The sequence below is a fragment of the Triticum aestivum genome, chromosome 4B, assembly GCF_018294505.1.
Source record: "Triticum aestivum cultivar Chinese Spring chromosome 4B, IWGSC CS RefSeq v2.1, whole genome shotgun sequence".
NCBI classification, from domain to species: Eukaryota; Viridiplantae; Streptophyta; class Magnoliopsida; order Poales; family Poaceae; genus Triticum; species Triticum aestivum.
In genome coordinates this window covers 600,342,761-600,366,334 of record NC_057804.1, presented here as the reverse complement: position 1 = coordinate 600,366,334, position 23,574 = coordinate 600,342,761, and positions in this window count along the sequence as shown.

Sequence of the window (23,574 nt, the reverse complement as noted above, 5' to 3'; positions counted from 1 at the left end):
TAACATGGTCTTCCGGTTTAACATTATCTGCCGGTTTAACATGGTCTGTCGGGTTATGATTGGCTTAACACCTGCCGGTGCTACCATCTATCTTAACTCTGCCGGTTTAACACTCGCCGGTTTACCGTCTGTCTTAGCCATCTGTCATAACTATCTGCCGGTTTAACACCGCCCCGGTTTACCATGTCCCAGCTGGATTATGACTCCGGCCAGGTCATACCGCGGGGTATATCCCCGACAGGAGCCGCAGGCTGAGGAATTTCAGCTTCTGCTTCAGTAGCAGCCTGGGCCTCCATTTCTTCAGCAACATGTTCATCAGCACTAGTGGCTGGAATCTCTTTAGAAATGGAAGGGGTGGCATGAATTTCTTCAGAACCCATGAGAACTTCAGTTGGGGCCGGGGACTGAGGAATTTGCTGGAGCAGTGTGAACAGAGGTGAGTTGGGGTGCTGACTCTCCCAAAAATCATCATCCATCACGGGAGTGGTGCAGCCAATGTCCACATCCTCATCAACTTCCATTTCTTCAACGCCGGCCTCTTCAGCAGTGGACAGAGGCGTTGGCGATGATACATGAGGGGTTGAGGTGAAATCTTCAACCTCAATTTCTTCATCCATCTGCTATGTGGAAGTAGCAGAGGGATCTTCTTCTGCAGATTCTTCGGGAATCTGATATTCTTCGCCATGAGGAACAAGTTCCTTGGATGGCATGCTTGCGCGAGGAACAACATCAATGGGATTCTCCAGTGAACTTGTCAAAATCTTCGCCTTCTTGGGGGCCGAAGATTCTGATTCAGCTGATGCCTTCCTCTTCTTCAAATCAGCACGCTCCGCAGCTTTGGTTTTCTTCACTTCTAGAGCAGAAGGAAGAATCGGACTTGGTGTTGGTGCAGGCGAAGCAGTGGCAGTGGTATCAATTTCTTCAGGCACAACTGATGCAGTTGGCCTGTCTTGAATAGTTTCTTCAGGCGTAGCGACAGAGTCTTCAGTTGGCCTAACAATTTCTTCAGGCGCAACACTAGTGGTTGCCCTGGCAGTTTCTTCAGAGGCTGGAATTTTTTCAGCAGCCCTAGTGCTTGCAGTTTCATCAACAGCCTGAAATTCATCAGCGGTGCTGGCAATTCCTTCAGTGGCTTGGGCAGATACTTCAGCCGGTGTGACTTCAATGTGCACAGGAGCAGCAACACTTGAAGTGAATGTCTTCGTCAGGTTGACGAATCGGACCTTGGCGCCCTTCCAGTCAGCCTTGTAGGCTTCAAAATCTTCGTTGAGCTTCTTGATGTCAGCTTGCAGTGCAATGAGCTGCTCAGGCGAAAGACTAAGGACATTGTCCTTTAAGTAGCACTGCTTCTTGTACTGCGCTTTCTTGATTGACCTGACTTGGTCAAACTTCCATTTTTCTTCAGTGATGAACGCGGTCAAAACATGACTTTGTCCAGGAGTGAGGCCAAACTCTGGCATTGGAGCATTTGGATCCTTGTGCCATAGGTCGATGAAATTGAGCATTCTCTTTGGTTCGATTAGAAGGGGCACATCACTCCCTTTGGCTCTAGCGGCCCGCTGCTGTCTGTCCATGATGATATCAGCTAATTCATCATCATCAACTTCGTCATCAGAAGGTGTTTGAAAGACCGCCTGCTTCTTGTGAGGACTTGGTCTAGCGCCTCATCCAGCAGTGGCCTTGGTCTTCAGCAGAGTGGGACCGGTTGATGAAGGGTGAGCTGAAGAACTTGCTGAAGCTCCTGAGGCAATAGATATGCCTGTGGTCCATTGGCATGTGGCGAGATGCACGAGTGCTGAGGACTTTGCCGGAGGAGCTGAGGGTTTTGAAGCCCGAGGAATTGGTGCAGCTTGAGGAACTGGGGCAGCTTGAGGAATTTACCTCGGTGACACTGAGGAAATTGGCCATGAGGGCATTGCAGAAGAACTTGGCCATGAGGGCATTGCAGAAGAACTTGGTGGTTTCTTTGCTGGCTTCTTAGGCATGGCCTTCTTACTTGAAGAAGCTTCAATAGTGGCAGTGGCAACAGCAGAATCTTCATTGAATTTCTTCACTGCTTCTTTGGCCTGCTTGGCCAACTTTGCTTGCCGCCTGGCCCATTCATCAGCATAATCCTCACCACATCTAAGGCTTGTTGGATCAGCTAGCTAGCCAGGTGCCAGACGAGGTCTTGAGCACGGAGGATTGAGAGCGAATTTTTTCATGTATTTGGGAGTAACATATCTGTACTCCCTCCACTCTCTAGCCCATCTCCTTTCGATCCTCTGAATGCGCACTTTGCGCTCATTCTTCATTTCCTTGCCATATTTTGCCTCATCAGGCATGCAGTACCCTGCATAGGTGTCCACAGGGATCTCAAATACAGTGTTTACTTCAAGCCTCTTTCCTCCTTTCTGAGGACGTTTACCGTCAGCCATTTTCTTCAGCTGAGGAATTTGCACAATTGAGTTCTCTGAACAAGTATGCAACTTTTCTTCGAGGAATGCTGCAAATGAGTTAAGTTGATGAGAACCTAGTGATTCAGCAGCTGACATGAGTACCTGTGAACAGAGTATAGGTGCGAAGAATTTGGAGAGGTCATATGCGTTCTCAGAAGGTTTTTGTAAAATTTGATGAAGTTTGAGGAAATTAACCCGATGTGTCTTGAAGAATTTCACTAAGTGTTATTTGTCTTTGCTTCCAGAGTTGTGAGGATCGTGAGATTCACACAATTGAGGAATCATGAAGAAAAACGTCACTTAGAGAAACAGATCAAGAACTGGAGATTTGTGCTAGGTGTTTAGAGTGTGGAGATTGAAGAATAAACACCTTTTGAGGATTTGATGAAAATCATCAGTAGAATAAATGCGGTAAAAGTAACTTCTAATTACCCTTAACGAAGAACATGGCGAACTAGAAGTGTAGATTTGGAAGTTCGTCGGCTCGGATCTTCCACACCCTAACTTGGCGGAGGAAGACGTCTACGGCGACGGTGGAAGGAAGCTTTCCGCGGTCGGCGAGTACGACGGCGACGAGGTCGAGGTAGTGAAGCTCTTCCTCACCGGCAACGATGGAGTTAGCGGCGGCGCTAGGGTTTGAGAATCTTGAGCGAGAGAGTGAGTTCGAGCAGGGTAAAAGTGAAATGAGGAGGGGGAGGGGTATTTATAGCAGAGATGAATAACTGTTCACCCGAAGAATTTGGACGAACGTGCCCCTGACCCTTCTCATTCGCGTGACATGTGTCACCCATGTACTGTGAAGTGGAGATCATGGGTGAGTAGATAAGTATACCGTGGAATGTGTAACGGTTTGAGCGGCAAAAGCCGAAAATTTCAGATAAGAATATTATAAAGTGTCGTTCGCAATTTCTTCAGCTGACAAGGACACAGTGAAGAATTTGAACGAGTTTCAAATAGAACGCATGAGGGAGTCCCGGATTAGGGGGTGTCCAGATAGCCGGACTACCATCATCGGCCGAACTATCATCGGCCGGACTATCATCATCATCGACCGGAATCCAAGACTATGAAGATACAAGATTGAAGACTTCGTCCCGTGTCCGGATGGGACTTTTCTTGGCGTGGAAGGCAAGCTTGGCGATACGGATATGTAGATCTCCTACTATTGTAACCGACTCTATGTAACCCTAGCCCTCTCCGGTGTCTATATAAACCGGATGGCTCTAGTCCGTAGGACACAACAACAACAACCATTACAATCATACCATAGGCTAGCTTCTAGGGTTTAGCCTCCTCGATCTCGTGGTAGATCCACTCTTGTAAACATCCACAATATCAATATCAATCAAGCAGGACGTAGGGTTTTACCTCCATTAAGAGGGCCCGAAACTGGGTAAAACATCGTGTCCCTTGTCACCTGTTACCATCCGCCTAGACGCACAGTTCGGGACCCCCTACCCGAGATCCACCGGTTTTGACACTGACATTGGTGCTTTCATTGAGAGTTCCTCTGTGTCGTCACCGATAGGCTTGATGGCCTCTTCAATCGACAACGACGCGGTCCTGGGTGAGACTTTTCTCCCCGGACAGATCTTCGTATTCGGCGGCTTCGCACTGCGGGCCAACTCACTTGGCCATCTGGAGCAGATCGAAAGCTACGCCTCTGGCCGTCAGGTCAGGTTTGGAAGCCTAAACTTCACGGCCGATATCCGCGGGGACTTGATCTTTGATGGATCTGAGCCACAGCCGAGCGTGCCGCGCTGTCACGATGGGCACGACCTAACTCTGCCGCCGGACAGCACCTCAGAGGCCGCACACGAATCCGCTCCGACCCATAGTCCGGAGCCGACTGCTCAGATCGACGACGGATGGCTGGACACCGCCTCGGGAGCTGCAACTTCTACGGCGATGGAGCCGAACACTTACCTTGTCCTGCATAAAGCTCATGACTCCGAGGTGCCGGACTCTCTGCCGGACTCCGAACCTCCTGCGCCCCCGCTAGTCGAATCTGACTGGGCGCCAATCATGGAATTCACCGCTGCGGACATCTTTCAGCACTCACCCTTCGGCGATATCTTAAATTCGCTGAAGCATCTCTCGCTATCCGGAGAGCCCTGGCCGAACTACGGCCAGGATGGTTGGGACGCGGACGATGAAGAAATTCAGAGCCCACCCACCACCCACTTCGTAGCCACCGTCGACGATCTAACCGACGTACTCGACTACGACTCCGAAGACATCGACGGTATGGACGATGATGCCGGAGACTATCAAGAACCAGTGCCTACAGGACACTGGAAGACCACCTCGTCATACAACATATATATGGTGGACACCCCAAAAGATGGGGACAGCGAAGAAGGAACGGAGGCCGATTCCTTAAAGAAACAGCCCAAGCGCCGACATCAGCGGCGCCGCTCTAAATCCCGCCACAGCAAGAATAGAGATTCCAGCACAGGAGATAATAACACTCCAGAGAGTGCCGAAGACAACCCCCTCCAGCACGATCCAGCACAGGAGGAGGCAGAAGCAAGCCCTCACGAGAGGGCGGCAGACGAAGAGGTCGAGGATGATAATTACTTACCTCCCTCCGGAGACGAGGCAAGCCTCGACGACGACGAATTCGTCGTGCCTGAGGATCCCGTCGAACAAGAGCGTTTCAGACGCAGGCTAATGGCCACGGTAAACAGCCTAAAGAAAAAGCAGCAACAGCTTCAAGCTGATCAAGACCTACTGGCCGACAGATGGACCGAGGTCCTCGCGGCCGAAGAGTATGAACTCGAACGCCCCTCCAAAAGTTACCCAAAACGCAAGTTGCTCCCCCGACTAGAGGAGGAAGCGTACAAACCTGCATCACCAGCGCACAATACGGCAGACCAACCACCTCGTGGCCGCGACAGAGAGGCGTGCAAGCCCTCCACCAAAACCGTACGCCGGCACCGCTCAAAAAGCATGAAGCCCCGGGGGAACGCGCCGGACTTGCGGGATATATTGGAGGACAGGGCAAGACAATCCAGATCTATCTATGGATCACGTGGGCGCCCCAAGACCCACGACGAATACCGTCGCGCCGGATGCAACTACTCCGGCCGGGCCGAACACAGCAGACAACGCTCTCTCGAGCTACGTCGCGATATTGCTCAATACAGAGGCGCCGCGCACCCACTATGCTTCACTGACGAAGTAATGGATCATCAAATCCCTGAAGGGTTTAAACCCGTTAATATCGAATCCTACGATGGCACAACAGACCCCGCGGTTTGGATTGAGGATTATCTCCTCCATATACATATGGCCCGCGGCGACGATCTTCACGCCATCAAATATCTCCCGCTCAAGCTTAAAGGACCAGCTCGGCATTGGCTTAACAGCCTGCCCACAGAGTCAATTGGATGCTGGGAAGACCTGGAAGCCGCATTCCTCGACAACTTCCAGGGCACGTATGTGCGACCACCGGACGCAGATGACCTAAGCCACATAATCCAGCAACCAGACGAATCGGCCAGGCAATTCTGGACACGGTTCTTAACAAAGAAAAATCAAATCGTCGACTGTCCAGATGTAGAGGCCCACGCTGCCTTCAAACATAACATCTGCGACGAATGGCTGGCCCGGCACCTAGGACAGGAAAAGCCGAAATCCATGGCAGCCCTCACATCACTCATGACCCGCTTCTGTGCGGGAGAGGATAGCTGGCTAGCTCGCGGCAACAACCTCAGCAAAAACGCTGGCAGTCCGGATACCAAGGACCGCAATGGCAGGTCATGTCGAAACAAAAACAAACGCTGCATTAACGGCGACAGCAACGAGGATACGGCAGTCAATGCCGGATTCCGAGGCTCCAAGCCCGGTCAACGGAAGAAGCCATTCAAAAGAACCACTCCGGGCCCGCCCAATTTGGACTGAATACTCGACCGCTCTAGCTAACCACACCAACAGAGATTGTTGGGTATTCAAGCAGGCAGGCAAATTAATCGCCGAAAACAATGACAAGGGGCTACACAGCGATTACGAGGAAGAGACCCGACCGCCGAACAACAGAGGACAAAAGGGATTCCCCCCTCAAGTTCGGACGGTAAACATGATATACGCAACGCATATACCCAAGAGGGAGCGGAAGCGTGCACTAAGGGACGTATACGCGATGGAGCCAGTCGCCCCAAAATTCAACCCATGGTCATCTTGCCCGATCACTTTCGATCGAAGAGACCATCCGACCAGTATCCGCCATGGCGGATTCGCCGCATTGGTTTTAGACCCAATCGTCGATGGATTTCACCTCACGAGAGTCCTCATGGATGGCGGCAGTAGCCTGAACCTGCTTTATCAGGATACGGTGCGAAAGATGGGCATAGACCCTTCAAGGATTAAACCTACAAAGACAACCTTCAAAGGCGTCATACCAGGTGTCGAGGCCAGTTGCACAGGCTTAGTTACACTGGAAGTGGTCTTCGGATCCCCGGATAATTTCCGAAGCGAGGAGTTAATCTTCGACATAGTCCCATTCCGCAGTGGCTATCACGCTCTGCTCGAACGAACCGCGTTCGCAAAATTCAACGCGGTGCCGCATTATGCATACCTTAAGCTCAAGATGCCAGGCCCTCGTGGAGTCATCATGGTCAATGGAAACACAGAACGCTCCCTCCGAACAGAGGAACATACAGCGGCTCTCGCGGAAGAAGTACAAAGCAACCTTTTAAGGCAATTTTCGAGTCCGGCCGTTAAACGACCGGACACGGCCAAACGCGCCCGGAGCAACATCAACCAAGACCACCTGGCACGTTCCGAGCACGCGTAGCAATGCGGCCTCAACCCCAGCCCTCGCACAATTGTAAGACAAACTCTTCGCGTACATAATTACGCCCTGGAGATACCATGGGCATAGGGGGAGAGGCACAACCACAACAGACCCAGAGTGCGGTTCGACCACACCAGGGGCTCCCAAGTGTGTCGCTCTTTTTATCTTTTATTTCTCTCTTTTTTACAGAACTCTGTCCGGCGGCGAACCTACCGAATTCATGATGCAACAGCCAGGGAGGGACAAAGGCTGCGACGAACACTCAGGTGGTCTCCGTTACGAGCATTAAATTTGTTAAATACACCATTCCGCGGCCTACCCCTGGAGGGAGACGCCTTTAATTCGTCCAATCCCTTGCTTTCCGCACTATTTGTATCATTCCGCACTCATAGCAAATCTTCTCGAATAAAATGCAGCACTTTTTGCCCATAATTGCATTACCTTATATATATATGTTCATTACGACATGTTGCATCCGTACATTTTGGTACAGCCAAATACAACAGGGGCTTATGTTCCCCGCATTATGGTGTGATAAAGTCCGCACACTTTCACAAGTGCGGCACCACGAACTTATAGCATTATATGAATCAGCTCTGAATCATGTCTTGGGTCAATAGTTGGGTTTGCCCGGCTCCCATGTTTGGCACCTTACGTTCCGTTCTATCGACTAAGGTAGCACTGGGAGAACCACTGCGATTGCGCCCCGGTTGAGCCGGGTTAACGCCTCAGTGGAGAAAGCTAAAACTGACTGTCATGATAAGGCGAGAGACTGGTCGCTGTTCGAGAGGTCTTTTCGGGTCCTTAAAGACCTACGCCGCTTCGAGCGAAGTACCGGATAATGTCCGACGAAGGCGTGGATAGCGCCCCGAATTCGGTCTTCCGAATACTAGGGGCTTCGCCGAAATTTAAAATTATAGAATTCTATGGCTAAGTGAGAGTGTTCAAGCACTATAAGTCCGGTTGCCTTGTTCGTTGTGTTGAGCGCCTCCCTAGATGGACCCAAAAATGGGAACAAGAGTGCTCAAGTTTATCCCGAACACCCCAGCACTCGTGGCATGGGGGCTGAAGCCGACGACTTGCCATCTCTCAGATTTCATAAACGACCGCACAGAAGGTAATATTTTAAATTAACAAGCGTTGCTTAGCGCATATGAACAAAGTTTTCAGCTCACAGGATAACACATTGCGAATTTACTCAATAATTACATCCCTGGGGCACTCATCCGCAATCTTGCGGGCACCCTTCAGGACAGTCATATAGTACATCTCGGGCGTACGATATTCCTTGCCCGCTGGTGGCCCGTCAGTGATTAGCTTCTCCGCATCCAGCTTGCCCCAGTGCACCTTTGCGCGGGCAAGGGCCCGACGAGCACCTTCAATACAGGCGGAGCGCTTGATAACCTCCACCCAGGGGCACGCACCCACCAATCGTCGCACGAGGCCGAAGTAGCTCCCAGGCATGGCCTCTCCAGGCCACAGCCGGACTATGAGGCCCTTCATGGCCTGCTCGGCCACCTTGTGGAGCTCGACCAGCTGCTTCAGCTGGTCGCTAGGGGGCACCGGATGGCCGGCCTCAGCATACTGAGACCAGAAGACCTTCTCCGTTGAGCTCCCCTCCTCGGCCCGGTAGAATGCGGCGGCATCAGACACGCTGCGAGGCAGATCTGCAAACGCCCCTGGAGAGCTCCGAATTCGGGTAAGTAACACGTAATTTACATTCACATGCTTGCTTTGCATGAAAAATGCCTTACCCGCCGCTATCTTCCTCACCAACTCAATCTCCTGAAGGGACTTATGGGCATCGGCCTTGGCAGTTTTGGCACTTTCGAGAGCCGAGGCAAGCTCGGACTCTCGAGTCTTTGAGTCACGCTCCAAACTCTCATGCTTTTCCATGAGAGCTTGGAGCTCTTGCCGAACCACCGCCACCCGCGCCTCCTGCTTTTCTCGCTCTGCCCGTTCCACGGCCGCATTGTGTTCGGCCGCGGAGACGGCCTCCTTCAGGGTCGCCACCTCGTTCGTGGCCCCTGCAGTACCCATGTTATCCTTGTTATTTTTTGTTGCAACCTAAATCTTTTCTGTAAGGTACAAGTTCAAAGTGGTGTTGCTCACCTTCTTTGTCCTGGAGCTGCTTTTTGGCGCAGCCGAGCTCTTGCTCGGACCGCTCGAGCTCCTGCTTCAAAGCACCGACCTCCGCAGTCAGTGCGGCAGAGGTCAGCAGCGCAGCCTGCAACCCATATTGACATAATTTTTTAGCAACCCTGCGTATATCTTCTTTTTTTCAGATCCTCAGTCCGGCTTTTCTTTCCGAACACCGAACCGAGCATCAGGGGCTACTGTCTATGCGGTATTACATTGCATATTTTTAACTTCTTACCTCAAAGCCTGATAGAAGGCTATTGCAGGCTTCGGTCAGCCCGCTCTTGGCAAGCTGTACCTTCTAAATCACCGCACTCATAATAGTGCGGTGTTCTTCCTCGATGGAAGCGCTCTGCAGCGCCTCCAACAAATTGTCCGGTGCCTCCGGTTGGACGGAAGTTGTCGGCGTCACGGTCTTGCCCTTCGTGCGAAGGGGCCGCCGGCCGGACTCCGGGACCACTGCGGGTTCTGATGTGGAGTCCGGCGCAAAGTCCGGGAGGCCGCCTTGTGGCGCCTCCGGAGCCTCCCCCTGATGGGTCCCTTCTTGGGATCCCACCTCGGTGTCCTCGGTGTCGCCAGGGGTGGAGGCGGTCGGGATGGAGTCTACATCCGACGGAGCCAACGACCCGCTCGATGAAGCGGGGAGATCATCATTGGCCGGACTACAGGCAGCATGCGGCATCAGAATGACACTATGTGACGCAGAAAAAGAAATTATAAATCATTCAGGAATCCGGATACTTACGATCTTGCCGGAGGCCTGGCCCTTGAAGGCCATTCTTCCTCGCCAACATTGATGTTGGCGGAGCTGTCCGGGGGAATAGTCCTTCCCCTCTTGGACCCTTCGGCCTCCCCTGTTGGGGAAGCCTTCCTCTTCCTCTCTCCCTCCTCTGGGAGAGAGTCCTCTTTCTCCTCCTTGTTTTCGGGGGAGGAGTCCGCCCCGGAGTCGTCGGACACCTGAAAAAGGGAACTCTTTCGAGCACCCATGGCCTCCTTCTTGGCCTTCTTCTCCGGCACCACGTGCGGTGCCGGAACCAGCAGCCTCGCTAGATGGGCGTCTACTGGGTTTTCTGGCATAGGAGCCGGGCAGATAATCTGCTCCGCCTTCCTCATCCAGTCCTGTCAAAGGAAAAGGGGAAATTAAAACCCGCATAGAGTCAAACTATGAAAAGCAAGTGTCCCGTAAAGGGGTAGAAACACTTACCTCGTCGGCTTGACGCTGCGAGCGAAATCCGCGATCTTCTGTCATGGATGCGGGGGCTTCGGCGCCCTTAAACAGCACCCTCCAGGCGCCTTCGTACGTCGTGTCGAAGAGCTCGCTCAGCGCCTGGTGCTGTTTCGGATTGAACTCCCACAGATTGAATGCCCGCTCCTGGCATGGGAGAATCCGACGGACGAGCATGACTTGGACCACGTTAACCAGCCTGAGCTTCTTCACCAGCTTCTGGATACAGGCTTGGAGTCCCGTTAGCTCCTCCGAACTACCCCATAGCAAGCCCTTCTCTTTCCAGGAGGTGAGCTGCGTGGGGATACCAGATCTGAACTCGGGGGCCGCCGCCCACGTAGGGTCGCGCGGCTCGGTGATATAGAACCACCCCGATTGCCACCCCTTGACGGATTCCACGAAGGCCCCTTCGAACCAAAGGACGTTGGGCATCTTGCCCAACATGGCGCCTCCGCACTCCGCTTGAGTGCCCTTCACTACCTTCGGCTTGACATTGAAGGTCTTGAGCCACAAGCCGAAGTGGGGCTGGATGCAGAGGAAGGCCTCGCACACGACGATAAACGCCGAGATGTTGAGGATGAAGTTCGGCGCCAGATCATGGAAATCCAGGCCGTAGTAGAACATGAGCCCCCGGACAAAGGGGTGAAGTGGAAAGCCCAGTCCGCGGAGGAAGTGGGGAAGAAAAACGACCCTCTCATGGGGCCTGGGGGTGGGGATGAGCTGCCCCTCGCCGGGCAGCCGGTGCGCAATGTCGCCGGACAGGTAGCCGGCGCTGCGCAGTTTTTTGATGTGCTCCTCCGTAATGGAGGAGGTCATCCACTTGCCTCCCGCTCCAGACATGACTGGGGAAGGTTGAGACGAGATGTGCGGGCTTGGGCGCTGGAGCTCGAGTGCGCGGAGATGGATAAGCAAAGGAGGAAGAAGGCGTAGGTGAAAAGGTGAATCCTTATCCCTTATATGGGCGGGCGAAGTCTACGCGTCCCCCACCGGCCTGGTAAAACTCGCTTATCCCCCAAGCGTCACCATCAATGGCGCGGTTGGGTTACCCACGTCCGTATTGATGAGAATCCTGGATTAAGGGGGAACACGATCTCTGCTTCGACAAGACGTGCCAAGGAAACCGCTTCGCTAAATGCGCTGAGGTGGTAGAGTAAAAAACAATTCAAGTAATGGCTTGGTAGTGGCGTGATATCATGCCGCAAAAAATGTCAGCAGATTGAACTTGTGTACATATTATTCTCTTTACGGTGGAATGTGGAATTTATTTTGCAGAGCCGGACACTATCCTGGTGTTCACAATCTTCTATCATTCAGAGGAGGAACCCGCCTTGCAATGCCAAGCAATATATGCGCCGGACTTATCGTCATTGAAGCCTGGTTCAGGGGCTACTGAGGGAGTCCCGGATTAGGGGGTGTCCGGATAGCCGGACTACCATCATCGGCCGAACTATCATCGGCCGGACTATCATCATCATCGACCGGACTCCAAGACTATGAAGATACAAGATTGAAGACTTCGTCCCGTGTCCGGATGGGACTTTCCTTGGCGTGGAAGGCAAGCTTGGCGATACGGATACGTAGATCTCCTACTATTGTAACCGACTCTATGTAACCCTAGCCCTCTCTGATGTCTATATAAACCGGATGGCTCTAGTCCGTAGGACACAACAACAACAACCATTACAATCATACCATAGGCTAGCTTCTAGGGTTTGGCCTCCTCGATCTCGTGGTAGATCCACTCTTGTAAGCATCCACAATATCAATATCAATCAAGTAGGACGTAGGGTTTTACCTCCATTAAGAGGGCCCAAACCTAGGTAAAACATCGTGTCCCTTGTCTCCTGTTACCATCCGCCTAGACGCACAGTTCGGGACCCCCTACCCGAGATCCGCCGGTTTTGACACCGACACCGCACATGAAGAATTTGTGAACGGATTGGGTTGATTTTAGCATAAAGGGGGAAGGGTCCGATCACATTCACTTAGCAGAAAAGTCAACTTGAAGAATTTGCAATAAGTGAATGATGTAGAGGACATAAACTCATATATATATATATATATATATATATATATATATATATATATAGTCAAATGAAGAACAATGACAGAAAGAGTGAAGACAATGCAAAGTTGAAGAATTTGAAAAACTGACGAAGAAAAACTCAAATTGAAGAATTTCAACTTTGGTTGGTGGCGTATCCCACCGTATAAGAAAGCTGATTTCAGACACCGCGTACAATTCTCGTAGGGTTCTGAGAATCAATTTCTTCATTAATTTCTTCACACTTAGAGGGTTAGTCTTCATTGATTGAAGAAAAACGTTACTTCGTCTGTTGTACATCTAAGTCATCAAGTCAGCATAAGTGTTAGGATGTGTGTCCTTTTCAAAGAACATTCGAAGATTCTAGGATATTTAGCTCACACACAACTTGCTAAATCTCTTCTCATCCAAGGGCTTAGTGAAGATATCGGCTAACTGGTCTTCAGTGCTTGCGTCGATGGAGATGTCGCCCTTCAACACATGATCACGAAGAAAATGATGACGAATCTGGATGTGTTTTGTCTTCGAGTGCTGAACTGGGTTATGAGCGATCTTGATAGCGCTCTCATTGTCGCAGCAGAGAGGCACATTCTTCACGTTGATGCCATAGTCCTGTAGTGTTTGTTTCAACCATAGTAGTTGAGCACAGCAAGATCCAGCAGCAATGTACTCAGCTTCTGCAGTGGAGAGTGATACACAGTTCTGCTTCTTCAAGGACCAACATAATAAGGATCATCCGAGGAAATGACATGTGCCTGACGTTGACTTGCGGTCCACCCGATAGCCAGCATAGTCAGAGTCTAAATATCCAATGAGATCAAAGGAAGAGCCCTTGGGATACCATAATCCAAGTGTTGGTGTGTGAGCTAGATATCGAAGAATATGCTTCATAGCCTTATGGTGTGATTAATTTAGTGTAGCTTGAAATCGGGCACACATGCAAACATTAAGCATAATATCCGGTCTAGATGAACATAAGTACAATAAAGAGCCAATCATGGAATTGTATACCTTTTGATCGAAGTCTTTACCATTTTCATCAGTGCATAGATGGCCATTTGTGGGCATAGGAATTTTGACGCCTTTGCAGTCTTGCATGCCGAATTTCCTCAACACATCCTTGAGGTATTTCTCCTGAGATATGAAAATGCCATTGTATTGTTGACGAATCTGAAGACCTAAGAAGAATTTCAATTCTCCCATCATAGACATTTGATATTCTTCACTCATCATATAAGCAAATTCATCACTGTAACGTTGGTTAGTACAGCCAAAGATAATATCATTAACATATATTTGGCACACGAATAATTCGTCATCATATGATTTGTGAAAAGAGTTAGGTCAAGTGAACCGGGTTTGAAGCCTTTCTTCATGAGGAGTTCCTTCAGTGTGTCATACCACGCCCGAGGTGCTTGCTTGAGGCCATAGAGGGCCTTGTTGAGTCTGTAGACGTGATCTGGAAATTTTGGATCCTCAAAACCCGGTGGTTGAGCAACATATACTTCTTCCTCAAGCTTACCATTGAGGAATGCACTTTTCACATCCATTTGTTGTAAGATAATATTATGATGGTTAGCATAAGCAATCAATATGCGAATAGCCTCAAGTCTAGCAATAGGTGCAAAAGTTTCATCTAAATCAATTCCTCCAACCTGTGTGTAGCCTTGAGCTACAAGACGAGCCTTGTTCCTCACCACGAGGCCATTTTCATCTGGTTTGTTGTGGTAGATCCATTTGGTACCGATGATGTTGTGCTTGCATGGGTCTGGTCGCTTGACAAGCTCCCACACATTGTTGAGCTCGAATTGATGCAATTCATCTTGCATGGCTTGAATCCACTCAGATTCCATGAATGCTTCATCTACTTTAATGGGCTCTGTGATAGAGAAAAATGCAAAATGCCCACAAAAGTTAGATAAATGTGAAGCCTTTGAGCGCGTGAGGGACTTGGTGCACGAATGTCATTGATGATCTTCTCGACTTGCACTTTGCAATGCGAGGATGTGTGGGTTGACGACTTTTCTTGGGTCCAGCAGTTTCTTCAGGACCAGTTTCTTCAGCAGCACCAGCATGATTTTCTTCATGGTCAGGAATGACTTCTTCAGCAATTTCTTCGGTAGGGATGACATCCTCAGTAGCTTTGAACTTGATGGATTCTTCAGGTGACATTTCATCTAGCACAGGAGGTAGGTGCTCTCTTTGCGAGTCATTAGTTTCATCGAACCGCACATCTACAGTTTCAACAACCTTGTGGTGAACGGTGTTGAAGACTCTGTAGGTGTTCGTTTCCTTTCCGTAACCAAGCATAAAGCCCTCATGTGCTTTCGGTGCAAATTTAGAGTGATGGCGAGGATCTCTAATCCAGCATTTAGCACTGAAGACTTTGAAATAACTTACATTGGGTTTCTTGTCAGTGAGGAGTTCATATGAGGTCTTTTTGAAGAATTTGTGAAGATATACCTTGTTGATGATGTGGCACGCAGTATCAATTGCTTCAGGCCAGAAGCGCTCAGATGTCTTGTATTCATCAAGCATAGTGCGAGCCATCTCAACAAGAGTCATGTTCTTGCACTCCATGACGCCATTCTGCTGAGGAGTATAAGGAGCAGATAATTCATGAGTAATACCAAGCATATCAAGATATTCATCGAGGCCAGTGTTCTTGAACTCGGTTCCGTTATCACTCCTGATATGCTTGATCTTCACACCGAAGTTTGTGGAAGCCCTTGAGGAAAATCGTCTGAAGACTTCCTGCACTTCATTTTTGTAAGTGAAGATATGCACCCATGTTTAACGAGAATAGTCATCAACTATGACAAAGCCATATAATGATGCAGAACTTGTGAACGTGGCATAATGAGTAGGGCCAAATAGATCCATATGAAGTAATTCAAAGGGACGAGAAGTAGTCATGATAGTCTTCGCGGGATGCTTGGCTCTGGTGATCTTTCCAGCCTCACAAGCCCCACAAAGATGATCTTTAAGGAATTTGACACCCTCGATGCCAATGACGTGCTTCTTCTTCGCGAGTGTATGCAAGTTCCTCACCCAGCATGACCAAGTCGTTGATGCCATAACCAGCATTCTGAAGCTTTTGTGAGTAGACATGTGGCAGGTTGTGGTCCTGCAAAGAAATCAACAATATACAAGTCTCCTTTCCTAAAGCCTTCGAAGACTTTGGAGTAGTCAGATTCCATTAGCACAAGGTAGCGAAATTTGCCGAAGACAACAACCATATCAAGATCACAAAGCATTGAGACTGACATAAGATTGAATCCTAAGGACTCAACAAGCATGACTTTGTCCATGTGTTTATCCTTTGAGATTGCAACCTTACCTAGACCCAATACCTTGCTTTTGCCTTTGTCAGCGTAGGTGATATGCTTCAGATGAGATGGTGACAAATCAGTGTCCATCAGCAAGCTTCTGTCACCAGTCATGTGATTTGTACATCCACTGTTGAGGACCCACTCATTAGCTTTGCGTTGTTCATCCTACAGATGAATTAGTGCAACTTACGAACCCATATACTTCATCAGTGAAGAATATGATATCAATTTCATCAACAGTAACAAATATAGCAATATGAGGACGTGAGAAATGAATGATTCATTTCTTCATTGTTTATCTTGCGTCCTTTCAAGCACATTTAGGTCTCCAGCAAATTCTTCAGATGATCAAGTTCGTCTGGAGACCTGACCCTGCATAAGAGATTAGTTCTTTTTCTTCACCACCCACATCTGGAGGGGTGGCAAAGAGTTCATCATTCTACGAGCTCCATAAGAAAATGATGGCATAGAAGCCAATGCACTTCGTTTCATAGAAGAGTGGTTTGGGTAAGCATATGAATAAGCATAGAAATTCTTCGAGGACTTATGAACATAATGGTTTGAAGAATAATGCACATATTCATGGCCCTTAGACTTTCCCTATGAAACAGAAGTGTTAGCACGATGATGTTCATATGAGGATTTTGATCCATGTGAGGAACTTGATCCACGTGAAGAATTTGGTCCATATGAGGACTTGGATCCATATGAAGAGTTTGGTCCATATGAAGAATTTGATCTGGGGTTCCTATTCTTCATGGGTGGTGTCATGATGCCATTCACCTGAAGATTTTCAAGGCAACTTTTAGGAACCCAGATTTTCTTCATAGGGGGACCGTTCCTGCAGTTAGTTCTAACATATCGAGCAAATACTTCACCGTTCTGATTCTTGAACAGTTTATAGTTAGAGTCAAATGACTCATCAGAGGAATATGAAGAATCAGAGGTAAAGCCAGATAAATTGCATGGATTTACAGGAGGTCCTTTTGCAGCAACCCATAAGGTTTTGGGGTACTGCTCAGGTTTCCAGTAGGTTGCATCAGCATTGAGTTTCCTCTCAAAGGCAATACCCTCTTTCCTAGGGTTCCTGTTCAAGATCTGCTTTTTGAGCACATCACAAAGAGTCTCATGCCCTTTGAGGCTTTTGTAAATACCTGTCACATACAATTCCTTCAGCCCTGCATTATCGTCAGTGATACATGTGGTATCCTCAGATGAGGAATTTGTGACCATAGAGATAGTTGAAGAATTTGCAGCAATAGAAGCATTTGAACATTCAGGTGATGAATTAGCAGATTCACACTCAATGCATTTAAGACATGGTGGAACAAATTCTTCCCGAGTGGAACTGATCTGTTGAGCAAGCAATGAATTATTTTCCTTCTGAAGATCTTCATAACTCACTTTTAACGTCTCAAGATCTTGCTTTCTCTGAAGAAATTCATAAGAAAGTGTCTCATGATCAGTTAAGAGAGTGTTATGATGGTTTTGAAGGTTGTCAAATCGAGCTTGAAGTCTCTGAAGATTATCTGTCAGAGTCTTAGTTTGATTCAATTCCTCATCCAACAGGTCATCGCTTCTGTCTAGTTGATTTTGAATCTTTTCTAAAGCCTTCTGTTGTTTAACAACAATTTTAGCAATTTTCGAATAGCTGGGGCCAAATTTGTCACCTGATTCATCATCACTAGATTCGGAAAGGTAGCATTCAGTTACCTTGGCACCCTTTGCCATAAGGCACGGTGAAGAGGATGATGATTCAGGTGCAAAAGTCATCTCCTTAAGAGAATCCTTGAAATCCTCAAACCAAGGATCATGACGAGTACGATGACCTTCGTAGACCTCAGAGAGTCGGTCCCAGATTAGCTTCCCATGATTGAGATGCATGACGTTCCTGAACTGATTTTGGGACAAACAAGAGCAAATGACATGCTTTGCTGTGAGGTTGAGTACAGTGTACTTACGAATGTCATCAGCCTCCACCATCTTGCATAGATCGGTAAGACCAATCTCAGTGACGGTCCACAGTTCGCTGTTCATCGCCATGAGTCTCTTCCTCATCATGGCCTTCCACCGGGGATACTCATGACCGTCAAAGATGGGGCAGGACACACTCCTCATTCCTGCAGTCGATATAACTAAAACTCCAAGCGGTTAAACCAAAATCACATAGAACAAGGGAGTACCTTGCTCTGATACCAATTGAAAGTGCGTTACGTCGACTAGAGGGGGGTGAATATGCGATTTTTAAGAAATCTTCACTGAGGAATTTCAAGGTGAGGAAATTCCTAAGCGAAGAACTACTTGCAGCGGAATAAGTACTCAGGTATAAGCAAAACAGAGTAACAACATAGTCATCATGATGAAATGAAAGACAAGCACTGAGTACAGAAAGCGTAAACACAGGATAAGCAGGATGAAGACAAACAGACAGAAGAATTAGGATTGAGGAAATAGAGAAAGTCTTCAGTCAATGTCTTCAAGCAGTAATGATCAGGTACATCAACACATAACTGAGGAAATGAAAGGGTTGAGGAAATAGAACCAGTTGGCTTGGTGAAGACAATGATTTGTTCGACCAGTTCCAACTGCTGTGACAGTTGTACGTCTGGTTGGAGCGGCTGAGTATTTAAACTCGAGGACACACAGTCCCGGACACATAGTCCTCACAGTATTCTCCTTGAGCTAAGATCACACAAATCTCGCCCAACAGTAGTGGTAAGTCTTCACAGGTGACTTCCAAACCTTCACAGACTAGGTCACTCGGCAATCCACAATTCCTCTTGGATGCTCAGACCATGACGCCTAACCGCCTGGAGGATACACAGTCCTCAAAGGTAACAAACGTCGGTTCCACACAGGAACAATCTCTTCAGTGATGCTCAATCACTCTGGGGTTTGTAGGTTTGGTTTTGGGATTTGGGTTTTCCTCACTTGATGATTTTCGCTCAAAGTCCTCGGAGGATGGGATGCTCTCAAATAAAAAGTGTCAGTTTCTCTCGGAGCAGCCAACCAACTAGTGGTTGTAGGGGGCGGCTATTTATAGCCTAGGGAGTAGCCCGACATGATAAGACATAAATGCCCTTCAATGGTATGACCGTTAGGTGATAGATGTTGGGCAACGTTGCAGAAAATAAAAAAATTCTATGCTTCACCAAGATCAATCTATGGAGTCATCTAGCAACGAGAGAGAGGATAGCATCTGCATACCCTTGTAGATGGCACACGGAAGCGTTCAAGAGAACGGGGTTGAGGGAGTCGTACTCGTCGTGATCCAAATCACCGATGATCCTAGTGCTGAACGGACAGCACCTCCGCGTTCAACACATGTACGGTTGGGAAGACGTCTCCTCCTTCTTGATCCAGCAAGGGGGAAGGAGAGGTTGATGGAGATCCAGCAGCACGACGGTGTGGTGGTGGAAGCAGCAGCGATCTCAGCAGGGCTTCGCCAAGCTCAGCGAGAGGGAGAGGTGGTATGTGGGGAGAGGGAGGCGCCAGGGACTAGGGTGCGGCTGCCCTCCCTCCCCCCTCTTTATATAGGGGGCCTAGGAGGTGCGCCGGCCCCTAGAGATCCCATCTCAAGGGGGGCCTAGGGGGGGACTTGCCCCCCAAGTCAAGTGGGGCGCCCCCCCACCCCTAGGGTTTCCAACCCTAGGCGCAGGGGAGGCCCAAGGGGGGCGCACCAGCCCACTAGGGGCTGGTTCCCCTCCCACTTCAGCCCATGGGGCCCTTCGGGATAGGTGGCCCCACCCGGTGGACCCCCGGGACCCTTCCGGTGGTCCCGGTACAATACCGGTGACCCCCGAAGCTTTCCCGATGGCCGAAACTGGACTTCCTATATATAATTCTTCACCTCCAAACCATTCCGGAACTCCTCGTGACGTCTGGGATCTCATCCGCGACTCCAAACAACTTTCGGGTTATCGCATGCTAATATCTCTACAACCCTAGCGTCACCGAACCTTAAGTGTGTAGACCCTACGGGTTCGGGAGACATGCAGACATGACCGAGACGACTCTCCGGTCAATAACCAATAGCAGGATCTAGATACCCATGTTGGTTCCCACATGCTCCTCGATGATATCATCGGATGAACCACGATGTCGAGGATTCAAGTAATCCCGCATACAATTCCCTTTGTCAGTCGGTACGTTACTTGCCCGGGATTCGATCGTCGGTATCCCAATACCTCGTTCAATCTCGTTACCGGCAAGTCACTTTACTCGTACCGTAATGCATGATCCCGTGACCAAACACTTGGTCACATTGAGCTCATTATGATGATGCATTACCGAGTGGGCCCAGAGATACTTCTCCGTCATACGGAGTGACAAATCCCAGTCTTGATCCGTGTCAACCCAACAAATACTTTCGGGGATACCCGTAGTATACCTTTATAGTCACCCAGTTATGTTGTGACGTTTGGTACACCCAAAGCATTCCTACGGCATCTGGGAGTTACACGATCTCATGGTCTAAGGAAATGATACTTGACATTGGAAAAGCTCTAGCAAACAAACTACATGATCTTGTGCTATGCTTAGGATTGGGTCTTGTCCATCACATCATTCTCCTAATGATGTGATCCCGTTATCAACGACATCCAATGTCCATAGTCAGGAAACCATGACTATCTGTTGATCAATGAGCTAGTCAACTAGAGGCTCACTAGGGACATGTTGTGGTCTATGTATTCACACATGTATTACGATTTCCGGATAACACAATTATAGCATGAATAACAGACAATTATCATGAACAAGGAAATATAATAATAATCATTTTATTATTGCCTCTAGGGCATATTTCCAACAGTCTCCCACTTGCACTAGAGTCAATAATCTAGTTACATTGTGATGAATCGAACACCCATAGAGTTCTGGTGTTGATCATATTTTGCTCGCGGAAGAGGTTTAGTCAACGGATCTGCAATATTCAGATCCGTATGCACTTTGCAAATATCTTTGTCTCCATCTTGAACATTTTCACGAATGGAGTTGAAGCGACGCTTGATGTGCCTAGTCTTCTTGTGAAACTTGGGCTCCTTGGCAAGGGCAATAGCTCCAGTGTTGTCACAGAAGAGAGTGATCGGCCCCGATGCATTGGGTATGACTCCTAGGTCGGTGATGAACTCCTTCATCCAGATTGCTTCATGCGCTGCCTCCGAGGCTGCCATGTACTCCACTTCACATGTAGATCCCGCCACGACGCTTTGCTTGCAACTGCACCAGCTTACTGCCCCTCCATTCAAAATATACATGTATCCGGTTTGTGACTTAGAGTCATCCAGATCTGTGTCGAAGCTAGCATCGATGTAACCCTTTACGACTAGCTCTTCGTCACCTCCATATACGAGAAACATATCCTTAGTCCTTTTCAGGTACTTCAGGATGTTCTTGACCGCTGTCCAGTGTTCCATGCCGGGATTACTTTGGTACCTTCCTACCAAACTTACGGCAAGGTTTACATCAGGTCTGGTACACAGCATGGCATACACAATCGACCCTATAGCTGAGGCATAGGGGATGATACTCATCTTTTCTCTATCTTCTGCTGTGGTTGGGCATTGAGCTGAGCTCAATTTCACACCTTGCAACACAGGCAAGAACCCCTTCTTGGACTGATCCATATTGAACTTCTTCAATATCTTATCAAGGTATGTGCTTTGTGAAAGACCTATGAGGCGTCTTGATTTATCCCTATAGATCTTGATGCCTAGTATGTAAGCAGCTTCTCCAAGGTCCTTCATTGAAAAACACTTATTCAAGTAGGCTTTAATGCTGTCCAAAAGTTCTATATCATTTCCCATCAAAAGTATGTCATCTACATATAATATGAGAAATGCTACAGAGCTCCCACTCACTTTCTTGTAAACGCAGGCTTCTCCATAAGTCTCCATAAACCCAAACGCTTTGATCATCTCATCAAAGCGAATGTTCCAAGTCCGAGACGCTTGCACCAGCCCATAAATGGATTGCTGGAGTTTGCATACCTTGTTAGCATTCTCAGGATCGACAAAACCTTCCGGCTGCATCATATACAGTTCTTCCTTAAGATAGCCATTAAGGAATGCCGTTTTGACGTCCATTTGCCATATCTCATAATCATAGTATGCGGCAATTGCTAACATGATTCGGATGGACTTCAGCTTCGCTACGGGAGAGAAAGTCTCATCGTAGTCAACCCCTTGAACTTGTCGATAACCCTTAGCGACAAGTTGAGCTTTATAGATGGTAACATTACCATTCGCGTCCGTCTTCTTCTTAAAGATCCATTTGTTTTCTATGATCGCCGATCATTGGGCAAGTCTGTCAAAGTCCATACTTCGTTTTCATACATGGATCCTATCTCGGATTGCATGGCTTCAAGCCATTTGTTGGAATCTGGGCCCGCCATCGCTTCTTCATAGTTCGAAGGTTCACCGTTGTCTAACAACATGATTTCCAGGACAGGGTTGCCATACCACTATGGTGTGGAACGTGTCCTCGTGGACCTACAAAGTTCAGTAGTAACTTGATCCGAAGTACCTTGATCATCATCATTAGTTTCCTCTCTAGTCGGTGCAGGCACCACAGGAACATCTTCCTGAGCTGCGCTACTTTCCGGTTCAAGAGGTAGTACTTCATCAAGTTCCACTTTCCTCCCACTTACTTCTTTCGAGAGAAACTCTTTCTCGAGAAAGGACCCATTCTTGGCAACAAAGATCTTGCCTTCGGATCTGAGGTAGAAGGTATACCCAATGGTTTGCTTAGGGTATCCTATGAAGACACATTTTTCCGACTTGGGTTCGAGCTTTTCAGGTTGAAGTTTATTGACATAAGCATCGCATCCCCAAACTTTTAGAAACGATAGCTTAGGTTTCTTCCCAAACCATAATTCATACGGTGTCGTCTCAACGGATTTAGACGGTGCCCTATTTAAAGTGAATGTAGCTGTCTCTAGAGCGTATCCCCAAAATGATAGCGGTAAATCGGTAAGAGACATCATAGATCACACCATATCCAATAAAGTGTGATTTTACGACATTCGGACACACCGTTACGCTGAGGTGTTCCAGGCGGTGTGCGTTGTGAAACGATTCCACATTTCCTTAAGTGCGTACCAAATTTGTGACTTAAATATTCTCCTCCATGATCTGATCGTAAGAATTTTATCTTTCGGTCACGTTGATTCTCTACCTCATTCTGAAATTTCTTGAACTTTTCAAAGGTCTCAGACTTGTGTTTCATCAAGTAGACATACTCATATCTACTCAAGTCGTCAGTGAGAGTGAGAACATAACGATATCCTCCGCGAGCCTCAACGCCCATTGGACCGCACACATCAGTATGTATGATTTCCAATAAGTTGGTTGCTCGCTCCATTGTTCTGGAGAACGGAGTCTTGGTCATTTTGCCCATGAGGCATGGTTCGCATGTGTCAAATGATTCATAATCGAGAGACTCTAAAAGTCCATCAGCATGGAGCTTCTTCATGCGCTTGACACCAATGTGACCAAGGCGGCAGTGCCACAAGTATGTGGGACTATCGTTATCAACTTTACATCTTTTGGTATTCACACTATGAATATGTGTAACATCACATTCGAGATTCATTAAGA